Source organism: Eurosta solidaginis, chromosome 2 (assembly GCF_040869045.1).
Source record: "Eurosta solidaginis isolate ZX-2024a chromosome 2, ASM4086904v1, whole genome shotgun sequence".
In the NCBI taxonomy this organism is placed as follows: Eukaryota; Metazoa; Arthropoda; class Insecta; order Diptera; family Tephritidae; genus Eurosta; species Eurosta solidaginis.
Genome location: NC_090320.1, coordinates 17,748,406 through 17,774,835, shown reverse-complemented (window position 1 = coordinate 17,774,835; position 26,430 = coordinate 17,748,406). Strand labels below are relative to the sequence as shown.

At 36.5% G+C, this 26,430-nt stretch overlaps 1 protein-coding gene across 9 annotated transcripts in view; it reads right to left on the bottom strand.

The window, feature by feature from the left end:
- LOC137239353 (pneumococcal serine-rich repeat protein) overlaps nucleotides 1-26,430 on the bottom strand; it is a 175,371-nt gene that overhangs the window by 62,176 nt on the left and 86,765 nt on the right. The window lies entirely within an intron of this gene.

Below are 26,430 nucleotides of genomic sequence, written 5' to 3'. Positions count from 1 at the left end.
TTCAAATTGATAAATATTAACTATTTAGTCATTGTTGGTTTTTTGATTATTTTGGATTATCGATATTGGTATTAGTCGTATAAATAAAGATCATATTTACATTTTTATAAGACTAACGCTTAGTCAATCTTAAAACAAATGATCTATTTCAATTGCTCTGATTATTATTCTTTACTAAATCCTTTTTTTCCAAATAATCTTAGTTATTAGGTTAATTTCAGTTTATTCTTGGTATTTTCAGATCGATTAAACTCGTATAATTAATGAACTATTTTTATGCTCCAATTATTGTTGATTACTAATCGTTTTAAATAAGTTTTCGGTCGATTTCTGATTAATTGTTTGACTTATTTCAAATCGATAAATATTAACTACTTAGTCATTGTTGGTTTTATGATTATTTTAAATTATGGATATTGGTATAAGTCGTAAAAATAAATATCATACTTACATTTTTATAAGACTAATTCTTATTCAGCCAAAAAAAAAGGTATATTTTAATAGCTCCGACTGTTATTTTTCATTTAGTCGTTTTTTCTTTTCTAAAAAATCTTAGTAATTCGATTAATTTCAGTGATCTCGTCTTCATGTTTTTATATTTTTTATTGTTAGTATTTTCCGATCGACTAAACTTTTTTTTATTTAGTCAATTTTTCCTTTCTAAATAATCTTTGTTGTTCGATTAAGTTCAGTGATCTCGTCTTGATGTTTTTATGTTTTTTATTGTTGGTATTTCAGATCGATTAAACTCGAGCAAATGGTCAACTTTTTTTATGCTCCGATTATTATTGATTACCAAATCGTTCTAAATAATTTCCCAGTCGATTAATCTTGATTAATTGTTTGACTATTTCAAATCGATAAATATTAACTACTTAACCGTTATTTCTTTATACTCAGTTGAGCAGAGCTCACAGAGTATATTAAGTTTGATTGGATAACGGTTGGTTGTACATATATAAAGGAATCGAGATAGATATAGACTTCCATATATCAAAATAATCAGGATCCAGAAAAAATTTGATTGAGCCATGTCCGTCCGTCCGTCCGTCCGTCCGTTAACACGATAACTTGAGTAAATTTTGAGGTATCTTGATGAAATTTGGTATGTAGGTTTCTGAGCCCTCATCTCAGATCGCTATTTAAAATGAACGATATCGGACTATAACCACGCCCACTTTTTCGATATCGAAAATTTCGAAAAACCGAAAAAATGCGATAATTCATTGCCAAAGGCGGTTAAAGCGATGAAACTTGGTAGATGGGTTGACGTTATGACGCAGAATAGAAAATTAGTAAGATTTTGGACAATGGGCGTGGCACCGCCCACTTTTACAAGAAGGTAATTTAAAAGTTTTGCAAGCTGTAATTTGGCAGTCGTTGAAGATATCATGATGAAATTTGGCAGGAACGTTACTACTATTACTTTATATGTGCTAAATAAAAATTAGCAAAATTGGATGAAGAACACGCCCACTTTTTAAAAAAAATTTTTTTTAAATTCAAATTTTAACAAAAAATTTAATATCTTTACTGTATATAAGTAAATTAAGTCAAAATTCAACTCCAGTAATGATATGATGCAACAAAGTACAAAAATAAAATAAAATTTCAAAATGGGCGTGGCTCCGCCCATTTTCATTTAGTGTGTCTAGAATACTTTTAATGCCATAAGTCGAACAAAAATTTACCAATCCTTTTGAAATTTTGTAGGAGCATAGATTCTATGACGTTAACTGTTCTCTGTGAAAATGGGCGAAATCGGTGGAAGCCACGCCCAGTTTTTATACACAGTCCTCCGTCTGTCCTTCCGCTCGGCCGTTAACACAATAACTTGAGCAAAAACCGATATATCTTTACTAAACTTAGCGCACGTACTTATCTGAACTCACTTTATCTTGGTATAAAAAATGGCGGAAATCCGACCATAACCACGCCCACTTTATCGATATCGAAAATTACGAAAAATTAAAAAAATGCCATAATTCTATACCAAATACGAAAAAAGGGATGAAGCATGGTAACTGGATTGGTATATTGACGCAAAATATAACTTTGGAAAAAACTTTGTAAAATGGGTGTGACACCTACCATATTAAGTAGAAGAAAATGAAAAAGTTCTACAAGGCGAAATCAACAGCCCTTGGAATCTTGCCAGGAATACTGTTAGTGTTATTGAATATATAAATAAATTAGCAGTACCCGACAGATGATTTTCTGGATCACCTGATCCACATTTGGTCGATATCGCGAGAACGCCTTCACATATACATCTAAGGGCCACTCGCTTTTAAAACCCTCATCAATACCTTTAATTTGATATCCATATCGTACAAACACATTCTAGAGTCAACCCTGCTCCACCCTAATGGCGATATCTCGAAAAGGCGTGCACCTATAGACCTAATGCCCACTCCCTCTTAAAATGCTCAGTAACACCTTTCGTTTGATACCCATATCGTAAAAACATTCTAGAGTCACCCCTGGCCCACCCTAATGGCGATATCTCGAAAAGGCGTCCACCTATAGACCTAATGTCCACTCCCTCTTAAAATGCTCAGTAACACCTTTCCTTTGATACCCATATCGTACAAACATTCTAGAGTCACCCCTGGCCCACCCTAATGGCGATATCTCGAAAAGGAGTCCACCTATAGACCTAATGCCCACTCCCTCTTAAAATGCTCAGTAACACCTTTCGTTTGATACCCATATCGTACAAACATTCTAGAGTCACCCCTGGCCCACCCTAATGGCGATATCTCGAAAAGGCGTCCACCTATAGACCTAATGCCCACTCCCTCTTAAAATGCTCAGTAACACCTTTCGTTTGATACCCATATCGTACAAACATTCTAGAGTCACCCTTGGTCAACCTTTATGGCGATATCTCGAAAAGGCGTCCACCTATAGAACTGAGGATTACTCCCTTTTAAAATACTCATTACCACCTTTCATTTGATACCCATATCGTACAAACACATTCTAGAGTCACCCTGGCCCACCCTAATGGCGATATCTCGAAAAGGCGCCCACCTATAGACCTAATGCCCACTTTCTCTTAAAATGCTCAGTAACACCTTTCGTTTGATACCCATATCGTACAAACATTCTAGAGTCACCCCTGGCCCACCCTAATGGCGATATCTCGAAAAGGCGTCCACCTATAGACCTAGTGCCCACTCCCTCTTAAAATGCTCAGTAACACCTTTCGTTTGATACCCATATCGTAAAAACATTCTAGAGTCACCCTTGGTCCACCTTTATGGCGATATCTCGAAAAGGCGTCCACCTATAGAACTAAGGATTGCTCCCTTTTAAAATACTCATTACCACCTTTCATTTGATACCCATATCGTACAAACACATTCCAGAGTCACCCCTGGCCCACCCTAATGGCGATATCTCGAAAAGGCGGCCACCTATGGACCTAATGCCCACTCCCTCTTAAAATGCTCAGTAACACCTTTCGTTTGATACCCATATCGTACAAACACATTCTAGAGTCACCCCTGGCCCACCCTAATGGCGACATTTCGAAAAGGCGTCCACCTATAGACCTAATGCCCACTCCCTCTTAAAACGCTCAGTAACACCTTTCATTTGATTCCCATATCGTACAACTAGAGACACCCCTGGTCCACCTTTATGGCGATATCTCGAAACGGCGTCCACCTAGGGAACTAAGGATCACTCCTTTTCAAAATACTCATTAACAGCTTTCATTTGATACCCATATCGTACAAACATATTCTAGAGTCACCCCTGGTCCACCTTTATGGGGATTTCTCGAAAAGGCGTTCACCTATAGAACTAAACCCCATTCCCTTTTAAAATACTCATTATCACCTTTCATTTGATACCCATATCGTACAAACACATTCTAGAGTCAGCCCTGGTCCACCTTTATGGCGATATCCCTAAATGACGTCCATCCATAGAACTATGGCCTACTCTCTCTTAAAATACTCTTTAATACCTTCCATTTGATACACATGTCATACAACCACATTCCAGGGTTACGCTAGGTTCATTTTCCTACATGGTGAATTTCCTTATTTTGTCTCCATAGCTCTCAACTGAGTATGTAATGTTCGGTTACACCCGAACTTAGCCTTCCTTACTTGTTTTTGATTATTTTAGATTTTTGATTATCCATGTTGGTCTTAGGTGTCTAAATTATTTTAGACTTTTAGTTCAACGATTTATATTTTAACAATTGTTTTTGACTATTGTTAATTCTAATTACCAAATTCAAAATTTTTATTGTTAATTATTTTGGCAGTATTGTGATTATTAAATTAAGTTATTTTTTGTTTTATTACAATTAATTGGTTCAAGTCAATTTAAATGTTTGTTTATGTTGAAACGAGTTATTAATTAAATTGTAAATAATAATGATTATTTTCAATATACTTTTTGAATTAACACAATTTTAATTAATTCGTTATTTCAATTACTTTATTGTTTTGTTTATCTATGATTACATATTAGTTCGAAAATAGCGTACTTGAGATTATTCTGACTGATTGAACGAATAATATTTTTAGTTTTGAGTAAAACAAATATTGGCTTCTAATTGCTTTTCTTATTATTGACTATACGTTTTTAGTCTATAGCAAAGAAAAGGCATAATCAATTAGACTGAAAATATTATTAAAATTGCTTACGTAATAAAGTAAATTAATCAAGTCTCTGTGCCCATACTGCATAGGAGCTTTTGGCTTAGTAATTACTTAGCAAGTCAGTTCCTTGCAACCACGTTACTCTCATCAGATGGATCTTCCTCAGAGTCGTTTCCACTTACTTTGAAGTAATACGTTATTGAATTATTTTCTCATATGCTATATAACTTCAGATTTCCGACCTGCAGCTTTTTTTTGAAACCCCAAAAGTGCTCTATTGGGCTTGGAGAGAACTGTATGGGTCGATTCTTCCTACTAAGAAAATATTCAAAAATTGTATCGGTACTAAGTAAGATTGTACATAATACCATAATACAAAAACGAGACTCTATAATGGAGCTCTATAAATCTAATGCAGGAAGTCACAGCTAAAATTATTTGAGGAAGTAGTGAAGAGACTCTAAGAATATCTCTAAGAATATCTGCTATGCCAGCTTACTTAACAATTTATTAAGGCAACTCCTAAATGTTTAAGTCTATTAATAACAATATACATTTGAAGTACATTAAGCCATATTAGCGCAAAATTAATGAACAAGAACTAAAAACAATTCATTACAAGCGACCAGCAAACGATAAAGAAATTAGGTGCAGTGCCAAACCAGAAAATCAACAAATCGCTGTAGTAAAAAAATAAAGAAATGTCAAGTATTAGCAACGATGAATGTGTTTCCAGTTTACAACGAATAAACAAACAAATATCAGTCAAGTTATAGCGGTAATTCTTGTAGATTTAGTTAGTCGTTTTATATGTAACGAGCTCAATTATTTTTAGTAATAACTCCAAGAATGTAAAATACAAAGAAGGGAAGAGGAAAAAGTTGCACAAATAATCGGTTTTAATTGGCTCATTAGTAAATATATGAAGTATTAAAATTACAAATTTAATATATGACTAATTTAATTTAAGTTATATGTTATTATGTTTCCATTTTGAAATTAGCCACAAGTTCAATATGGCTGATTGCAAAACGAAAATTATATGTTACTCCAAAAAAAACGGTTAAATTCATTAACGGTGTAACCTTTCAGGTGAATCTTTCATAAAGCAACCAAGCTGAAACAAAGTTTAATAGCCTAAATATGTGAACGTATATACTACATAGCCGCATTCTTTTGACATCGAGTAATAAAAAAATCATACACTTGAATAAGTAGAAGTGATATTGTGATTAATAAGACTTTCACCAAAGGTTATAGAGAGTGCTGTTGATCCCGAGAACTTTTTTCTATGATCTTGTAAACAAACTAATCAATTTCCCAGCTCACTTACCGCAAGGAACTTGAATATTGTCGATCATAGTTTTAAATAAGCACTCTGTTTTATTAAAAACTAAGTAAATACTGGCAAACATATCCATACCACCAGAAAAGACGGGTACCGACTAATGCCAGTTTTGATATCTTTGTATGCGTTGAACTGTTCCCTTTTGTTTGAGCATGCCCTATGAAGTGACTAACTGTACCCATTTATACCCGAACGGGAACAATAGGACCAAACCCCTTTGTACCCATATGGGAACGATTGACTCTAAAGTATATTCCTTTGCGCTTGTATTGGTATCTTAGCGGTTTTCGATAACGCGACACATCAAGCTCTTGAACAAGCTGTGATTGGCTAGAATATAAACCTAATGTTCCTTAACTAAGAAGAAAAATGAGTATTGAGCTTGGTGAGACTGAGTCAATTGGGGATGCCCTCAAGGGGGTATCCGTGTACTCTCTCCTCTCCCTTTAGTCATCCATGACGTCTTTTAGTTACCGAGATCAAGTGGATTTGGCATACAAGGGTATGTAGATGACTTAGTTATCTGCATCACAAGGCTACACGAGGGAAAAATATCCCTTAGCATGCAACAAGCCCTAAGCATCATAGAAAGGACTGTCCGTGAATCCTAACAAAATTTCCCTAGCGCAATTTTGCCAGGAGAAGAAAACTATCCATGCTAAAACCATCGCATACCTACGGGATACACTAGGCAGAACCCTCATGTGGTCTAGATGCTATCTTTAGCAAAGCAAGAAGAGCTTTCTTTGCTACCCCAGCGGGTTAGGGGGCTTACAATATATATAGGTATGCCTGTCTTAAGAGGCGACTAAAATACCAAATTGCTTCAAGAGGTCGTGTAGCGCAAACCATTTCTAGGGGTTGCCAACGCAATATATATCTCCAACCCAATTGTCAACCTTCGCCATGGGTAGGGAATCCTGTTTCATTAACAGCCGAGGGTCTGGCGACCACGAACTCCTGATGTATATAGGGGGCGGGAGGGCGTTATGTTATAGAAAGTTTTATGTTAGGTTAGGTTGAACTGGCCGGTCCATGAGGACCTTACATAGACAGGTTGAGTCCGTAGTGTTACCAGAAGTTTGTTTTAACGACCAAACTGAAAAACCCTATCAAAAACCAGGACCTATGTTATAAAATAACTCCGTACTCTTGGCAAATACTAGAAGCTTCCTAGGACTTAAGCCACTTGCTGCTTCTAGATCTGACAGCTGTATCACTCCTAATAGCTGGAGTCTTAGCCTGACAAGTGCAGGGCGCGAGCACAGAACGTGCTCGATCGTTTCCTCCTCCAACCCGCACTTCCTACATCTGCTATCACTGACTAAGCCTAATTTAAAGGCATGTGACGCCAGAAGGCAGTGTCCAGTCAGAATACCCGTCATGAGTATACAGTCCTCTCATTTTAATGATAGAAGCAAATTTGTTAGTCTAAGATTGTAAGACCTACACATAATCTTCGACACTTTATAGCCCCGCGGTTGAACCCACGCCTTTCCTGCTTGGTCGGTCCTGTGCACCTCTCGCCTTCGCGTAATCTCGCCCAGTCTAATTGGGACGTCTACGGAGCACGCTTCAAGGGATGCGTCCTTTTTAGCTAGTTCATCCGCTTTTTCATTCCCATCTATTCTCATATGCCCTGGGACCCAATATAGATGTATGCTTCTCCATGTCCCGATTCTCTCCAGGGACTGCTAAAACTCTAACACGCATTTAGATGCTGTGCTATGCGAGATTATTGCCTTAATTGCAGCTTGAGTGTCAATATTAAAGTTAACACGGTTGCAGCTTAAGCTTTTCTCTTCCAGGGTTTCTGCTGGTTTGGTTACGGCTAATATTTCCGCTAGGAAAACGCTACAGTAATCCGGCAGCCCGTAGGATATGTTTATATCCGGATCAGCACAGTATACCGCAGACCCTACTCCTTCCAGAAGACTGGCCCCGAAGCGCAGGTAGGGAAGGTTTCATGTGGTTATACCAAATCGCTACCGGTATGGGGTTATGGTGCTTGTTACCGGATCTGCGTCCGGCAAAGGACCATCAACGTCGATAGCACTCCCGAAGGCTTTCGGGAAGTGTCCTTATCGCTACAACAACAACAACAACAGCTTTCTTTGCTTGCGCTCGACTTTATGGCAAAACATTAAGAACACTCAAAAGACAGCAATAACAAAACTTAGCAAACTCCATCGACTAGTTTTTATTGGCATAACGATTGCAATGAGAACATCTCTAGCTGATGGGCGTAGTGCCTTAGTGGGAATAGCTCCCTTTTTATACTCGATGCAGTTTGCTTAAATTCTTCGGCCACCAAACTAAGGACGCACGTGTTACTATTGTTTTTTAAACAGTATTAATTTTCCAGTATAGCATTTTGGAAGATATCCCCTATATTTTGTCACAGAATCGAGTGCAGACATATCAAGCTCTTGTTGCTTTGTTTAAGTTATTAGGTTAGATAAACATTTCACGCACTGTCAAGCGTAACCCCTAGGTATTTCACTTTCACCGAAAATCGAATTTTGGGATGACATGGATAGTTTTCTTCTACGGGTAAAAGGCGCCAGGACTGCTTGAAGTTAGTCTAAAGCCCTATGCCGTTAATATTATAATGTGAACTATGCTTAGTGATTATCGTTGTGTTTAGCTGAAAAGTTGATGTGTTATTATTATTATTATTATTACTAAGCTCGGAAGCACTGTGAACCTTGAGCAGATCTATTGTGCATTTGTGGTCAAAAATAGCCTATTTATTTACATAATATTGTGCATGACCTTTCAGTCTAATGTTGTATCTGGAGGCGTTGGATATGTCTAAGTACCTCTTCAGGCTTTTTACTCCATATCACATAGGGATTAAGAGTCACACCACCTAGATGGAAGAGTCTCTGCCTAGCCAGAGCGACGTATTTGCAGAGAATGTGAACCGGTGTTTCATTCTCCAGCTCACAGAAACGACATAATTTAGTATCGGATAGATTTAACCGTTTAGACGGTTAAACGCCAATTAAATAAGTAAGTAGATTTAACTTACTTAGATGATATCGTAGACCACAGTGTTCCGTATAATACACAGTGAGAGTTCTTAGTCCCGCCCTGGTTAGATTAATGAGTTTGGGTGATACTTTCGTTGTCGGAAGTATAAATAGTTTGGCCTGTCTTTGCACTGGGCAGTCAATCCAGTGACGTCTGAATTGTTTAGTTTTCAAGTTGATTTATATTGCAGCGATTTTACGACATCTCGTATCCTCAAACAAAATTTGACCATGAGCTGACAGAAAATTCTTCCAATATACAACGACTTTCTGAATAGCGTCGTTGAGCGTTTTTAAACACGCTTGTCGAAGAATACGCCAACTATCTAAATAAATATATGCTCCACTCCAATGGACTTACCGCCGGTACATTAGCACAAGAACCAGTTTCGTTTTCCGTTGGCTTGCCCTCGTCTCATATATCGTAAGCGGATTTTTTTTATAACTCTTTCTTCCTACATTTGCACGAGTTTGCTTATAGGCCATTTCTTTTTTATTTATGCTCTATGCCAAGCGTTACTCATACAGTAACTAAGCACTTGTCTTAAAATGGCAAATAGCATCGACAGCAAAGCAGTTGAGAAGAAAAAGTAGCGCACGCGACTTAAAGCTTGAAGCGTTGAAAAAATACAAAAAAAAAAAAAAAAAAAAATTATGTAAAAGAAAAAGTAATAAATAAAAGTGTTGAATATACACGGGAGCTAAGAGTGTGCCAGTACAGCGCGCTATATAATTGTATAATTTATATATAATTTTTTCTAAAGTCATTAGAAATGATGTGTGTGTAGCGTATGCAAAATGTTATGTTGATTTCACACAAGAGTACAGTTATAGACGGTGCTGCTGTTATGAGGTGTTAAGATTACCGTAATTCCATGGGTTATATGTTATTGCTGTTTGCAATGGAAATTATATGAAATGTATACAATTGGATATGGAGAAAATCGAGTTGCTCGCTTAAGTCTTTTGTACTTGGGATATTTGGTATGAGAAATTTTCAACTAGAATGCATAAGAAGCGAAGACAATATGGAAAGCAATGTAAAAAAGAAAAAATTAAATATATTAACTTTAGTAAAAATATAAATTTTCGATACAGCTGGTCGGTTAGTTTACGCTTGAGTTAGTAGAGTGTGTGTGACAGCCACCAAAGTAGAACTAGAAACAAGTTAGCAAGCTCATATTTTTTGGAAGCATTCAAGCGAATTACGTTATCTTGAAGCCATTCACATTATACCACCCTTGTATAACATACATCATATGGGTATAAATAAGTTTTCTAAAAACTGTTTGCTAGATTGTTTATGCTCTTCGTAGATTTTGGAACGCTTGCTTTCATGTTTGGCATAAAAAAAAAAAAAAAAATTTAAATGACGGAATACTTTTGTGCTTTTTTTTGCTTTCGTCATTTAAAAACTTGTTTGCATTTATAAAACAAAAATAAACTCAAAGTCAAGTTCAATTTAATTTCAAGTCGATTTTTCGATTATGCTTCTTTGTATACAAGTTGTTTCTAAGCTTCTTATTGGACAGATTTATATATATGAATGTCATCTACTTATTACCTTAATTTTTTTTAATCACGAAGCAAGATTTGATTATTAAAGTAGGTTCTAATGAGTATCGCTAAAATTGATTGATCTAATGTCTGGTTGGCGGCACGATATAAAGGGTATCAAAACGTGACAAAAAGCAAAAGAGGAGAAAAGAGGTATTGGATAACAGTGGCATACAAAATAAAAAGTTGGTATCCCAAATCTGAAAAAAATCCCACATATGTTAAGCGCAATACCAAGCTCAATAGCTTCACAGCTTCTTCAACATAATTGTCATCTTCACCTCGCCGAAGCGAATCTTGTAAAAGATATAAATGTACCGTACATATTTTAACTAAGTGATTTCTGGCGACCCCAATTTCCCAATGGGAGCGGAATGGCCTAGAAGATTCAGTGTGTTCATATTTAATCGTTCTTGAGATGGCTGATCAATTACCTTAATTGTGTTTGCTACCGGAGCTTACCGGATCCGTATACGGCAAAGAACCATCAACTTCAATAACATTTCCTAAAACCTTGGGCAAGTGTCGGTGCAAGAACAAGAAGAAGACGAGCTTTCTTGAACGAATTCTAAAAGGCGCCATGCAAAACAAGGTATGACAATCAGTTCGCATTGAAAATTAGTGAAACGAACCACTAGTAATAAAGCTGATAATTATCAAATTTAACTGCGTTAACATATCTAGGAGGGAAATAGAATGGGATCCTATCTATTCTAAATGAAGTGCAAGAATTGATAGATAGGAAGGGAAGACTTAAGGTAAGGGGGAAAGAAAATGAAGAAGACGGTGTGAAAATGTATGGAGATGTTAAAAAAGATGTATGATTATTGAAATTTTTTAAAAACTTTGCAGCTACAAAAATTTGGAAAGGGTAATGAGGAAAAGGTAAACGAGAACGAGAATGAGAGAAAATATCTTGAAAGTGTTTTAAAATTTGACAAGTATGACTGTTCGCCTAGCCTATGCTAGGTTAGATAAAATTGGTTGGAGTCTGTGAGTTAAATGATAGTTCACTTGAGCAGTTTTTTTTAGTAGGTAGTATCACCACATACGCCAAAAGTTAAAATGGTTTCCTGTTAATTTAAATCTTGCTGCGTGTGCGATGATGAGTTCGTTTGGATGGTGCTGTTCTTTCCGGCTGGATAAACCGGACCAAAGTAGCGTTCTGGGCGCCGTTTAGATGCACATTCTCAAATAAAGCACGAATTGACCTTGGCAGTTTGCTCAGGAGAGTTGAATATGTCACTACTGACATATTTGAGGCATGTCCTCGGAAGGGCTAAACAGCTGAGCATAAAGTGACTGGAAGATTTCTCTATACAGCTAATACAGTTTGAGATATCTAGTGTGCTATTAGCACTTTAATTACTCTGGAAACCTCATGCAGCTTTTGTAACCCCTTTAAGTTCCCCCAGGCGATCCAGATCAACAACCGTAGAAAATTGCCTAAACACATGGCAAGAGGTGATGTCAGGGTATCACTTGCTTAGATGACAGAACTAATAGATGCAGTTCACACCAACCTCACTCAGCCATCGGTAGATAACAGGCGGTGATATAAAACATAGAAAAAATTTGAAGACCAATACGGACATTGATAACGGCGAGAATTTTTTTTTAACCTTAAAAATGGCATTTACCCGTTTGATGTTAAGGAAGATGTTCATCAGGAGTTAAATACTGCGTTAATAGCAAAATTATATCTGATAAATTTTGTTGGAACATCCCAATGAGCTATTGCCACATACTCACTAAGGATAAACTTGAAATTTTTAACGTGGTTGACAGCAATATTGGAGTCGATATTACTTATAAACCTCGTGATCTTAACAGATTACTCCAAAGCTTAACTATTTCCCTAGCAATTATGTAACACATTCTTGGATGTCGTTCGTTAGATAAATTCATAGCCAAACAAATAATCGTCCGGCCTCAGTATGCCCTAATAAAGACCATTGTGTCCATTGATTGCTTGGACAAGATTCACTATGGGGAACATGTAATGCTTATTCGTATTCCTTGGCGTTTGATTTTGGTTGTAATAAATTTACATTTAAGAACCTGATCATTAGACACTTGTCATAAAGTTACCTTTACTTTTTATATAAGCTATGTAAACTTGAAGTTTTGTACACTAACAGTCTGTAAACACCTTCTTTGTTGATTAAATAAATCAATAAATAAATAAATATTTATGAACAATGCCCCTTATATTGTCTATTAGGCCCAGCTAGGTTACTCTTTGTTTTACCTGAAGGTCATATGGACCTGTTTAGTGTTTCCTAGGCTATTTTAAATGCTCCCTAGTTAGAGGGAATTCATAGCACTCTTAGGCCTATTGTGACAACACTTATAAAATCTCTGATCTTCTGCGCTTCGTCAATGGCCTACGAAACTAAGTGAGCGATTTTGCATAAAATTGAGTATTTTGTTGCGGATTTCCGCAAGAGCCAAGGTCTACTAGGCACTAGAAAAATCGATAGGTTTAGAAACGATTTAGTATTGCGACGGGACAGTGGCATTGACAGAGGAAGTGTTCGATATTTTATATCTAATTCTCATCAGAGGACACACTAAAAGTCATTGCCATTCAAAAATCCAATTCAAAACCCACCAAAATTATATTGGACGCTAATAAATCTGTTACAATTAATCTCAAAATTAAACTAGAAAAACAAAAAGAGAATGCGTTTTAAATAAATATAATTTACTAAAATTAGACCAATCTAGCCTCCACGGCTAAGAGCAGGGGTAAAGCAAAATTGGACAGCAAACACTGCAACCACCTTCCGCTAACCAACAATAATTGCATTGACCTTCAATGGGCGTAGTTAGTTACAGTTACATCGCGCACAGCTAGCAAACGCTTACAACGAACAATCACTAAGCGATTGCATTACGCTTTTTCAGCAGTCATTCGTCACAATGCAAAATAGCGTACAAAGCAAAATAAAACTAAAACAGAAAAAGTGTAAAAAAGAAGTAAGGGTGTCTAAGTTCGGATGTAACGGAATGTTATATACTCAGTGTGAGTTTCAGTTTTTTTCAAGTTTTGTCACAAGGGATATATTTTTTTCGAGGCTCTAGAAATGTTGTATCATGCTTAATCTGAATAAGAGCTTGACAATGCCCATAAAAAACAAATTTCTCTCAATTGCTACTTACAATAAGACTTGGTAAGTGAAATATCATTGATACAAAAATATTTTTTTATAGTCTGTGGCCTTTATAAACATACTTTTTACATAAAAGTGGGCGTGTTCTTTAGCCGATCCCGTCCATTTTTACTAGAAATATTTCGTGCTATAGGGAAAATATGCATACCCAATCTTATTACGATCCTCAAATTTTTCTTCGAGTCATGGTTCCCGAAATATAGAAAACTGCTTAGTTAAAAAAGGGGCGGCCGAACGCCCATTTTCAAAGATTTGAAATACCATTAATATAAAGCTCTTTTTTGCAAAGATAGCTTTTTTTATTCGTCCACGACCCTTTTAAAAATCTTTTTTATAAAAGTGGGCGCTGTTTTTTATCAATTTCGTTAATTTTGTTTCGAAGTATTGTATATAGTCTCAGTCGAATTTTGTTATGATAGGTTTAACGGCTTTTGGTTAATGAATAAGTATCTGGGCCACCGAGCTTTGCTCGGCAATCTTCAAGTATGCCGCATAACATACTTTGTTCTACATGTCACCATTAATCAAGCTGTACTTTTTTTTATGTACATATATTATATATTTTTACTTACCAATATTTGATTTCATTAAAAATACATTTACATGGGTAATTCCAGCCTATAGTATAAGGGACTGTTATGACAATTAGTGAAATCGAGAACTAAGTTATTTAGGTCGAGTATCTTCATGCGCCGAATTATTTAAAAAAATTTTTTTAGTTATACACTATGAAAGTCTCACAATTTTATTACATTCCAAAAACTTGTAAATTTCACGAATGACAACTATCAGTTAGTTTAATTAAATTTCAACTTACTTCCCTAAGCGCCATCTGTCTGTTGGTAAGTAGCTAAATGGTTAGATGTCGTTTTCAAATTAGTAGCAAATTATCATGATGATATATATTTTTGCTATGGTGAGAAATCCTTCTAATAGTAATCTGTGAGAAATTGCAGTTATTCATTTCATATTTGCCAAAAATATGCATTTAAATATATTTTGCTAGAATTTGCCACGGTGCCTTGATATTGCATTCGAATTTTATTAGCGTGTGCCAAATTAAGAAAATTAAGTCGAATCATGTGTAAGATTTTTTTACGAAGATTTTTAACTTTAATGTTCTCCTTTAAAGCTTTAATACAATATTAGTAAATAGAGTATTATTTCGTCTAACTACATCCACCCTAAATGGAGACCCTATTCAAAAATGTCCCTATTGTAATGCGGAGTGAAATACCTTTCGTTTGATACCCATATCGGCATATCTCATGCATTTTTTTTAAATTTCGAATAGGTCGCAACCCTGCTCAAAAATGACCCTATTGTAATGTGGAGTGAAATATCTTTCGTTTGATACCCATATCAGCATATCTCATGCAATTTTTTTTATTTCGAATACGTGGCAACCCCAAATGGCAACCCTACTCAAACATGTCCCTATTGTAATGTGGAGTGAAACACCTTTCATTTGATACCCATATCGGCATATCTCATGCAATTTTTTTTTAATTTCGAATAGGTGTCAACCCTAAATGGCAACCCTAATCAAAAATGTCGCTATTGTAATGCGGAGTGAAATACCTTTCGTTTGATACCCATATCGGCATATCTCATGCAATTTTTTTAATTTCGAAGAGGTGGCAACCTTGTGAAATATTCTGAGTGGCAGCACCTAGGTAGAAAATCTCAGAAGGTGATACATTATCTCTGTGTCAAATTTCATTTAAATCGGTTAAGCCGTTCCCGAGATCGTTCGGCTATACAAATATACAAGAATTGCTCGTTTAAGGTTATAAGATAATATTTGTAAAATTGATTTTGTCACAAGTGGGCGTTGCCGCGCCCATTTTCGAAAAGTTTTTAAAATTTTTATCGAAAGTCTCAATATCAGTGCAACCATCAAATTTCAGCATTCTCGCTGTATTATTTACTTAACTTTCAGGTTTTTTGTGTTTTCCAAAATATTATATATGTAAATAGTGGGCGTGGTTACTATCCGATTTCGCTCATTTTCATTGCCAATCTATTCTGGGTCCAGATATGCCCGTATACCGAATTTGGTGGAGATATCTCAATATTTACTCAAGTTATCGTGTAAGCGAGCGGACAAACGGACGGACGGACATGGCTTAATCAATTTTTTTCGGTACTGACGATTTTTATATATGTAAGTCTATATCTATCTCGCTTCCTTTATACCTGTACAACCAACCGTTATCCAATCAAAGTTAATATATCCTGCAGAGCACGACGCTGAGTATAAAAACCGCCAGAAATTCAAATCGAGTTTGTGGCTTAAGTATTTTCTGCAAACGTAATCGAACAATAGAAAAATTAAAGCAGTGCACTGTAATTTTAGATGTGAAACAAATAAATGTAAAAATAAATGAGTGCACGTTATAAAACAAAAAAAGCAATCTAAATTTTAAAAAATGCCAACAAATCCAAAAAAATATTTTATTGCAATAATTCGCTTTGGCACACTGTGACAGTTTATGGTGGCGTTTGAGATTTGTGTCTGTCACAGTTTGCTGGCGGTGCGAGGGTGGTGAAGGTGTCGTGGTTGTGATTATTGCTAGCTGGCGGGGGAGGAAGGTTTTTTTTCTCCATTTTGTTCAGCACTAAGCACCTACGCGTAATGCGGTCGTTCTTGTTGTGTTGTAATGACAATTTGCGATTTGCGCCTTTTCCTTTCTCTTAATGATATCAATTACATAATTAAGCTGTGCAAATTGGTGGCTCTAAGCAGGAAAATAAGCAAATTGTGTAGGAAGCTAGATACAGCAACTGCAACAGCGCTGAGTTACAATGATCGATGTTGATGCAAATTAAGTACAAGGAAATAAATAAATTTGTATTGGGTCCAATTTTAGATGGAAGTGTGAAAAATATATATGAGGGTGGTATGCTATTTAACCTAAACCAAGTTTCGAAGATATAATGGCTTTTAACCATCATCATCAGTATCCTTCTTTTCTTTTATAAGATTGTTCTGTGGAATAGATAAATAAGTTGAGATGATCCAAGGTTCAAATGGATGGAACTAATCGTTCACACTAGTTTAAGAAGTTACCACAGTAGAGCTCATATATTGCTTTGGTTAGGAAAGACAATGCCCGAATCTATTTAGAACACATCTAAGATCTTTCTGAAGCTACTTTTAAGAACATTTGGGTAGATTATCGGAAATAGGGATTTCAAATATTGCTGATCTTATAAACATCTTGGCCTGGTTGTGTTCAATACGGTTTAATGTAAGTAGCTGTCAATAAAATAATCAACCTCAGGGTGTCAAAGGCGGTTCTAATTGCATGATCAATGTCCCAACTATCGGCTCCATATTGCCTACCTCAACACTTCGTAGCTGAATCATTGGTACCAAATAAGCTTGTAATAAGTTCTTTCAATCACATGATCTTAACTTGGTCTGATATGGAGTCTACACAAGCTGCTGCCATTTTAAGGATAACGGCAACCGGTTGTAAGACCTCCACCTGAAATTCCATTACTATTCCATGCCAAGCACAACTATCACGCTGTAATATGTTATAATATTAGGGCTCATCAGATGCATGATTAATCACACATTTACTCTAGATCAGATGCCACAGCTCAGCCTAGCCTAACGCAGTTTCAAACATTTCAAAAATAATGGTGAGCACAAACCCAATCTTACAATTATCAACTGTAATCAACAAACGATAGGTATCTGCTTATTCTTCTTAATATCTCCCAATAATTTGTCAACATTTTTTAACCTCTGTCACAATTTTGTGATGTGATCAACCTTTTCTTTGACCTTCCGCAGAAGCGTCTTTGAGATATTTATGGTTATGGTATAATAAGTAAAGAGGCAGTTTACCCTTGTGGGCGTACCAAGAGTAAACTATGTGCCAACTTTGCAATGAAGAAGACCGCTATTCTCCTGAAGAGAATACTTTATTGCCTCCGAAGGGAATACTTTATTGCCAACTCTAGCAACGAAGAGACTGCATAGCTTCATTAAATATGCTTATTGTCAACTTCCACGAAAATGAATTCATTGTATTAAGCAAAAATCGAGAGAAAATCCAAAATGCGGTACTAAACCACAGCTCGCTCGATTCATTCGAATCCTCAAGGTGGATTCAAGACCTCAATACAAAAATCTACAATACATTGTATCACCTTGTATGCCACTACAACTGGCTTGTCTTGCTCCCCGCGGTACAGTTTTTAACGACCGTGATATGGTCGCGCAAGTGATATACCACGTCCACTCTGCTCCCTTTCGAGTAAATGCCACTCAAAGATTGGTTAGCCTTATTTATAAGCATCATTAATACGATGACGGCAATTTGCTACGTAAAACTGATGAAAGGTATGGCGGGCATTTGCTACGATTTAAGCGTCACTAATACGATGACGTAAATTTGCTACATGCTACCTACCGCGGGTATATTCTTTGCCCTTAATCGCCAGGCGTGGGGGGGGGGGGGGGGTTGTAGCACTTAGTAGGCTCAGATGAGTTTTATGGCAACGAAAGGGCTTTTCATAAGCTAGTCGCCTTCAATAAACCTACCTACCTACCTGGGGAGACAAAGTATTTCATATCGTTTGCGGAAGATACATATCGTATTTTTGTGTTAGACGAGAAAAACCAAACTATTTAATTTATTGTTTGTACATTAAATAAATAATCTTATTATACCAACATATTTACATATTAAACGTAATGTATTATACTTTACTGTCTATATTTTAACCACAATATATTTGATGTGGTTTTGTGTCTCGCTTTTGTGTGTTTTTTTTTTTTTTCAATACATAAATACTGGTACACATACATACATCTATACGTATGTACATCCGAGTAGATTTTTATATTCAGCGTACTCTGCACGCAGGGTATATTAACTTTGATTGGATAACGGTTGGTTGTACAGGTGTAAAGGAATCGAGATAGATATAGACTTCCATATATCAAAATAATCAGGATCGAAAAAAAATTTCATTGAGCCATGTCCGTCCGTCCGTCCGTTAACACGATAACTTGAGCAAATATTGAGATATTTCCCCCAAATTCGGTATACAAGCTTATTTGGACCCAGAATAGATTGGTGTTGAAAATGAGCCAAATCGGACAATAACCACGCCCACTTTTTCGATATAGAAAACTTAGACAAATGGAAAAAATGAGATAATTCAAAAACGAATACCGCTAAGCTAATGAAATTTGGTGGGTGAATTGGCTTTATGTCGCAAAACACATACTTCACAAAATTTTGGAATATGGGCGTGGCACCACCTACATTTAGAAGAAGAAAATTTGGAAGTGTAACAAGCCGTAAATCAAAACTCATTAAAAATATTACAGAGGCAGTTTCCTTTTCAAATTATATATAATCAAAATCGGTTAAAAACCAAGCCCACTTTTATATAAAAGATTTTTAAAAGGGGCGCGGAGGAATAAAATAATCTATATATTTATATTATATATTGGCAAAGAAGAAAAAGAAAGAATTTTCGATGTGGAATTATAACAAGAAAATGCAAAAAATAAAATTTTTTTTAAATGAGCGTGGCACTGCCCCTTTTATAACCAAGCAATTTTCTATGTTTCTGGAGCTTTAACTCGAAGAAAAGTTAACGGATCGTAATAAGATTGGATGCACATATTTCCCCTATGGCAGGAAATATTTCTAGTAAAAATGAACGGGATCGCTTAAGAACCACGCCCACTTTTATGTATAAAGTATGTTTAAAATGACCGTGGACTAGAATAATAAGCTATAAAAAAATGGTTTTGTATCAATGATATTTCACTTACCAAGTCTTATTGTAAGAGGAAATTTGGAGAATGGGCAGTGCCACTCCCCTATTCCGCTCAAGCATTGCACAAAATTTCTAGACCCTCAAAAAAAAAAAAAGAACAATCCCTCGGAAAAAAAATTCGAAAAAGTAATTATTCTGAAATGAACTATACAATTGAAACTCACGCTGAGTATATAATGCTCGGTTACACCCGAACTTAGACACCCTTACTGGTTATTTAAGATAATGTCTCTAGTATTTGCTGTGTATATACCTGGAAGCAAACATACAGTATAGCTAGATATTAACATATCTAGATACATACATATTTATCATCTATCAATTGTTTCATTATGGCTGCTTGACAATTTAACTTCATTGAAGGCGTGTGGGTGTTGCAGGAAATAAATTTTCAGCGCGTGAGTGCGTGCGTTGTAGGATTACTTACATTGAGAGTCAAAAGCCTATAGTAATATGTACGTCCATAAATACTTTACAATTTTTCATTTGGTTTATGACAATAAATGCTGCTTCAGTGTTTTTTACTGTTTTATATCAATTTTATTTTCGAAATTTAATTACATAATTCGATTTATGGTTTTTATTAGATTTGCAATCTTTACATTGTGGTGTGCTTTTTCTTTCAATATTTTTTTTGTAAAACTGATGTAAAGGGATCCGTGTATAAAAAAAGATAAATATTGGCCCGATTCATCTCCGAGTCAATTTAGGACTAGCTTTTCTTCCAATTTGTGTCGTGCTCCTTTTAATTTCCCTAAGATGGCGGGATGAGACCTACATGTTTTATGCCGACTTTGAACTTTCAAATCCCAAAAATATCGGAGGCAAACAATTCTGAAAATAGTCATCCCAAGTTGCAATTGAGTGTCTTTCTGCAAGGCTGAATCAGGTATGCCACTTTCGGTACCAAACAAGAATTATTTTACGCCGTATTTCAAAAATATATTTCTTAGTGTAGTTTACCACCTATTAAGTATATTTTTTTCTAAAATATCCCCTCATATATCGTAAGCCGCTCAGCCGAATTTGATTTAATTTTTAACACTTGTGGATAGTGTGTCATACTCTAAGGCTTCCTGCCTATGTGCTTCCATTGAGGACGATTCAACAAGGTTATAACCTACACATTTTTTAGGAATTATGTTTACGAACATTCAAAAACCATTCTGGGAATATTTTTCCATTTGATGTGATAATTTCGAGAGCATTTGGAATTTTTTTCGGATCTATTTCGGCAAATGTAACTGGTTCCAAAAGCATACGCATTTTCCATCAATATCACTGTTCTTAAAAGACGCAGCCCAGAGAAAGGACCCGGTTCTAAAAGGTTTTGAATAAGAACCAGATTTTCAATAGTATCCGGTTCTAAAAAATACCCTTATATGAAAAGTATGCAATACTAAAATGTACCCGGTTCCAAAACAGTACGGGAAGTCGAAAAAGTATCCGGTCTAAAAAGGTACACGATTGTATAAACTAACCGGTTCGTAAAAAAATTCGCTTCTGCCCAGATTCGCAAATGTATCCGGTTTAAAAAAGTACCCGGATTGAAAAAAGTACCCGGTTCTTAAAAAACCTAGGATCTGCAAAAAAGCCCGGTTCAAAAAAGTAATTTTAACCAAAAAGTTACCCGGTTCTGATAAAGTTCGCGGTCCAAAAAAAGTAGTGGGGTTTTTAAAAGTACCCGGTTCTAAAAAAAATACCCTGATTCGCTAAACTACCCGGTTCTTGAAAGTAACCAGTTCTAAAAAAGTACCTGATTTCTAAAAAGTACCCGGATCCAAAAAGCACACGGTCCTTAAAAAGTATTTGGTTCTGAAAACGATTCGGATCCGTAAAATATACGGTTACAGTAAAGTACCTGGCCTCGAGAAAGTTCCTGGCGCAAAAAACTATCCGGTTCTAAAAGATCACCCGACTCCAAACAGTACTGGGATCCAAAAGATACATGAATTGGAAAAATCATACGGCTCTCAAAAGTACCCGGTTTTAAAAAAGTACTGCGCATGCAGTTAACGGCAATGTTTCATACAACAATGCGGCGAAATAATAATAAAAAAATTATGGATTAATTGTGATGTTGTTGTTGTAGCGATAAAACACTTCCCGAAGGGGGCTGTTTGCAATACTCATAAAATATACTGACATTCTGTTGTAATGGTAATCAATTAGTAATTGCCGTTTTTTTTGTTAAATTTTTGAATAATCATTAATTAGGTTATGTTAAACTGGTCGGTCCGTCAGCACCTCACATAGACTGAATGAGTCGTTAGTGTTCCCAGAATTTAGTTTAACGAGTTAACTGAAAAACTCTATCAGAATCCAGAACCTGTTTTGTAAAATAACTCCATCCTCTTGGCAAATAGTAGAAGCTTTCTAGGACCTATGCCAATTGCTGCCTTTAGATCTGAAAGCTGTATTACTCCTAATAGCTGGAGTCTTAGCCTGGCAAGCGTAGGGCACGAGCAACCCACACTTCCTTCATCTGCTATCATTGACCGAGCCTAATTTAAAGGCATGTGACGTCAGAAGGCAGTGTCCAGTTAGAACACCCGTCATGATTCTATAGTCCTCTCTTTTTAATTAGAGCGCCGTGCTTGGGTCCACGCATTTCTCGCCTCCTATGAATCTCACCCGTTTGATGACCAATCCTTGTTCTAATTTAACAGGTCTGAATGGGATCAGTCAATTAATTTCTTAATTCTTTCTTTCCAAACTTGATCTGTCGCCGATCGAACTTTTAAATAATTGTATGAATATATAAACTTGTATACGTATTTACATATCTTTATATATGTATTCCTTCATCTGAGATATACAAATTATTAACAGTCACATTTATTTAGCGTATTGAGGCATAAATTAGAACGTGTCGCAGCTTAAGTGTAACACACAAATTCGCCGCAGCAGCTACTGTGTGTCACATTTAAATGAGACCAGCATGCAAACTATAAAAATCAAAACAGAATAAAGAAAACAAAATCAGCAAATAAAATGAGAGCAAATTTTAAAAAAGTCACACTAAGCCTAAAGATAACAACAAATTCATGTGGTTGCTAGAGTAAATTTGTTATGTTAGCGAGGTGATGTGGTGAGCGCGTGAAAAGTGTCACAAAAATTGTAAATTAAAGAATTATATATCGGTCAGTAAACGCACGATTTTTGTTAGCATGCAAAATTTAAATTGATTTTTGTTTTATATTTATATAAATGTGAAAATGTCGTACTGCGCTCACCTTTTTGCCCGAGAAGTTTTTTATTTATCAATTTGACAGTCTCACAACATTTAGCACAATTTGTCTGTTAGTGAGTAAGGCAGCATATCACATAACGATAACTGATCTCATATATTGTATTTGTTGTTGTTGTTTTTTCTTTTGTCTTTTCAGCATGTATGTAAAGTGACTTTTTGTCTCTTAAAAGAGCAAATGTTCTGATTGTGTCAGTGTCACGTCGGACATTTACAAGATATATCGCGTGTTAACTGTAATAATGACGTGACCGAATGAAAAAGTTGGCCGAGCTAATGCACGCGACACTCTTTTCAAATATAAAGTTTTATCACAAATGTGACCTAATTTCGATAGGGTTACAAAGAGAACAGAGAATTCTGTTGGCAAACGAGTTAGCTAAATAGCGGTGTGGAGAGTGATCCACATTTGCCTGAAGTCCTCATCGATTGATTCGAACTATTTGAGAATAAATATCCTCTTGATCCCGGAGCAAAGCAGCATTCTAGGACAACGGTAACGTGGATTTCTTGATCGATAGTTTTATGGACCATCTGTACTCTAATCTTGTACAAATTGGCATTGGCGAGCAGATACTACATTTTGCAATCAGCGATACTCTACTTCCACTTCTCATGGAAGATACCAACTGGGTCATTGGATCCTTAAAAACTCATTAATGCTTGCTTTGTTTCGTTTAAAGCTAGTTCTTTCGTAGCAACGCAATATACTTGATAAGTCCTCCAATAAATCTCGTCAGTCGCTTCGCCAACTGTTAACACCAGGATTGGAATGAAGTGGGATCCACCTCATACCACGGACAATTCGTCCTACGGATATTCCATCCCACAAACAATTCATCCCTACATCCATTTTTTACAACAAATAAGACTTTTTTATTTCTTTGCTCATCCCACGGACAATTCATCTGGGGAAAATTTATTTTCTATACCGACAATGGCAATAGCCCCTAGCTCCTCAGTGTATTAATTAGTTTCCAAAATAACTGATTATCTCCCAAGTCTTTCTGGCTTTTCGCCTCGCGCAACTTGTCATTGTCACAGCCCAAGTCCACGGCCACTCTTATCACGATGTAGAAAGAGTGGATTGCTCAAATATTGCACGTTCTTATCGATGGTGTAACGTTAGTGACTGCTAGTCACCCAAAAAATCTTAGGGGTAATGGTCCACAGCATGGCGCATGCCACAAAAATTATAACCAAAGTACAAAAGCCGCAGCGAAAACAAGCCGCTTGACGACAGCACCTGGGGCAAGTACAAGCAATCGTTGCTAACAACTTACAAAGCAATTACAAAGCAAAAGGCTTAAGGCGTGCGATGTCTCCTTACAACTACTGCACATCACCTATATAGTAAGACATTAGAGAGTGGTCGCCTCTCGGCAGTGGTTTGGCAAACACTTCGAGTGCATTTTTGCCATGAAAAGTTTTCAGTGAAAATGCATCTGCTTTGCAGCTGCCATTTGAAGTCGGCATAGGTAGAAAAAAATTAAAAGAATCACAATGAAAGTTGTAAAGGAGCATAATAAAATGCTGAGCCTAGATCCTAGCAAACAACTGCGTGATATAGTCTCGCCTCTCAGGGGGATAAGGGTACATTTCCGTAAGCACTAAGATGAAATCTAGCACCTACCCACTGAGACGTTTGAACAGAATAAACACGTGGAAGCCAATAGCCTAATCCACAGTTTACCAACTGGGGGAATGGGAAAGCAGACTACCTAAAGAGGTTCAAGTAAATCTGATCCAACTTTTCTCTGAACACTGTAACAGGCTAATTTCGTATATACCCAGAATCAACACCGCCACATTAAATGTTTGCCGCATAAATTGTAATATTGAACCAATGCCACAATGCCACTGCAACCCCATTGAGGTCGAAACCTTTTGAAACTGTAAGTTTCCTTCGACTCCCATTGGAACACTTGGATGACAATTTTGTGAGTGGTCGCGCCTTTTGAACTAAGCAAAGTACTTTTAACACAACAACAACATACGACTTATATGGAAACAAAAATCTTTTGTTCAAAGAAAAATTTCGCTTACTATGTTCAAAAAAAGCTGACCACAAACATGCCCATATAAAAAAGTACAAGAAAAATACATTTACCACCAATCAGCTCATAAACCTCCTAAGTGATTATTGATTCCAAAATAGGGAAAATCTCAGTTTACAAAAGCGGTCAGTCAAAGAATATGCCATGTCAAAGTCAAAGTAGTATTCGTATGTACTTTTGTACATACGTACATACAAAAACAAACAAAATAATGTGGGTGGAAAATTTTTAAAGAAAAAGCAGGCCATGCTCCACTTTTAAGTGAACAGAGTGTTTTATATGATCGCCAAGCGTGCAATTTCCAATTTTAGTTAGTATATTATATAAGTGGTTGTGTATATGTATGTGTACATATGCGATTTTTTGATTTGAAGAATAAAATTATATTCTAAAAAAAAAAAAAAAAAATTCTCAAATCTCCTGCCGACAGCTCTTGGGGTAAAGATAAAGAAACGCTCATTACCACTTACAAAGCAATTGGCCGGCGCTTTGCATGCTACACGTCACCGACCGATATGGTCGCCAAGCCTAACAGAAACTCATTGTAAGAAACTACAGGCCTGTCAAAACACCGCTCTCAGAACCGCTACGGTCTGTCTTCTTATTTCCTCAGAACGCCATCTACACAGTGAGCCGAGAGGGGAGTACTCTGGGACAGAAATAAAATGCTGAACAAACAGTTTCTGTTGAATACCCAGTAACCTGGGCATCCCAACAAATATCTGATTTAAGAGCCCCCGCCTCCTAGGGACTTAATAAGTAATATCCGCAAGTATTATGAGGAAATACCGTACCTGAGAACTCAGCCGTATGTAGAAGAAGAACACACAAAGGTCCTCAGGGATATCCACACAAAAGCGCCGGACCGTTGTACCAGAAATTGCCCGACGAACCCCGTTCTGTAAGTTAAATACACTACACTCGCAGTAGAGGAAAGCAACTTCCCCAGTGACACGCGCGACACTCTAGCTAAACTTCGATCTGGATACTCTTACCTATTCAAAATCAACCCCGATACACACAAAGAATGTCCTGCTTGCAACGTGTCCTAACGTGACACCAATTCAATGTGAAACCAACCCCTATAACAGCCCTTGCTCACTTGTCCACCCCTGTTGAAACTCCAAGGTTTTTTTGAATCCCGTTAGAGATATTAATGACAATTTATGAGTTGGCGCCCCTATTGGATGGAGCGAAGCACTGCTACAACAACAACAACCATAGATTAACCATCCCAATCTTATTCACTATTTATAAAATTAAGAGCCCTTACTTCCTTCGAGTAAAAACTGCAGGGCCGATTTTCCTTATTCAAGCCTTCAAATTACATATATCTGCTCCAGTTTGGCTACCTCTATGTTCAATAGACATTTTAGTAAAAAGTTGTTTATTCAAATTTTATGACAGGGCCAAGTTTTACACTCCCGCTGTCTTCCCCTCTCCCTTGTCTTTTTCTTTTATTCTTTATCTCTAAGTATTTTCGCCCCTCTCTGTCTTTCTCTTCCATTCCTCTCTATATCTCGCTCTCTAGCTCGGTATCCTTTTTAATCCTCTCTTTCTCTATCTTT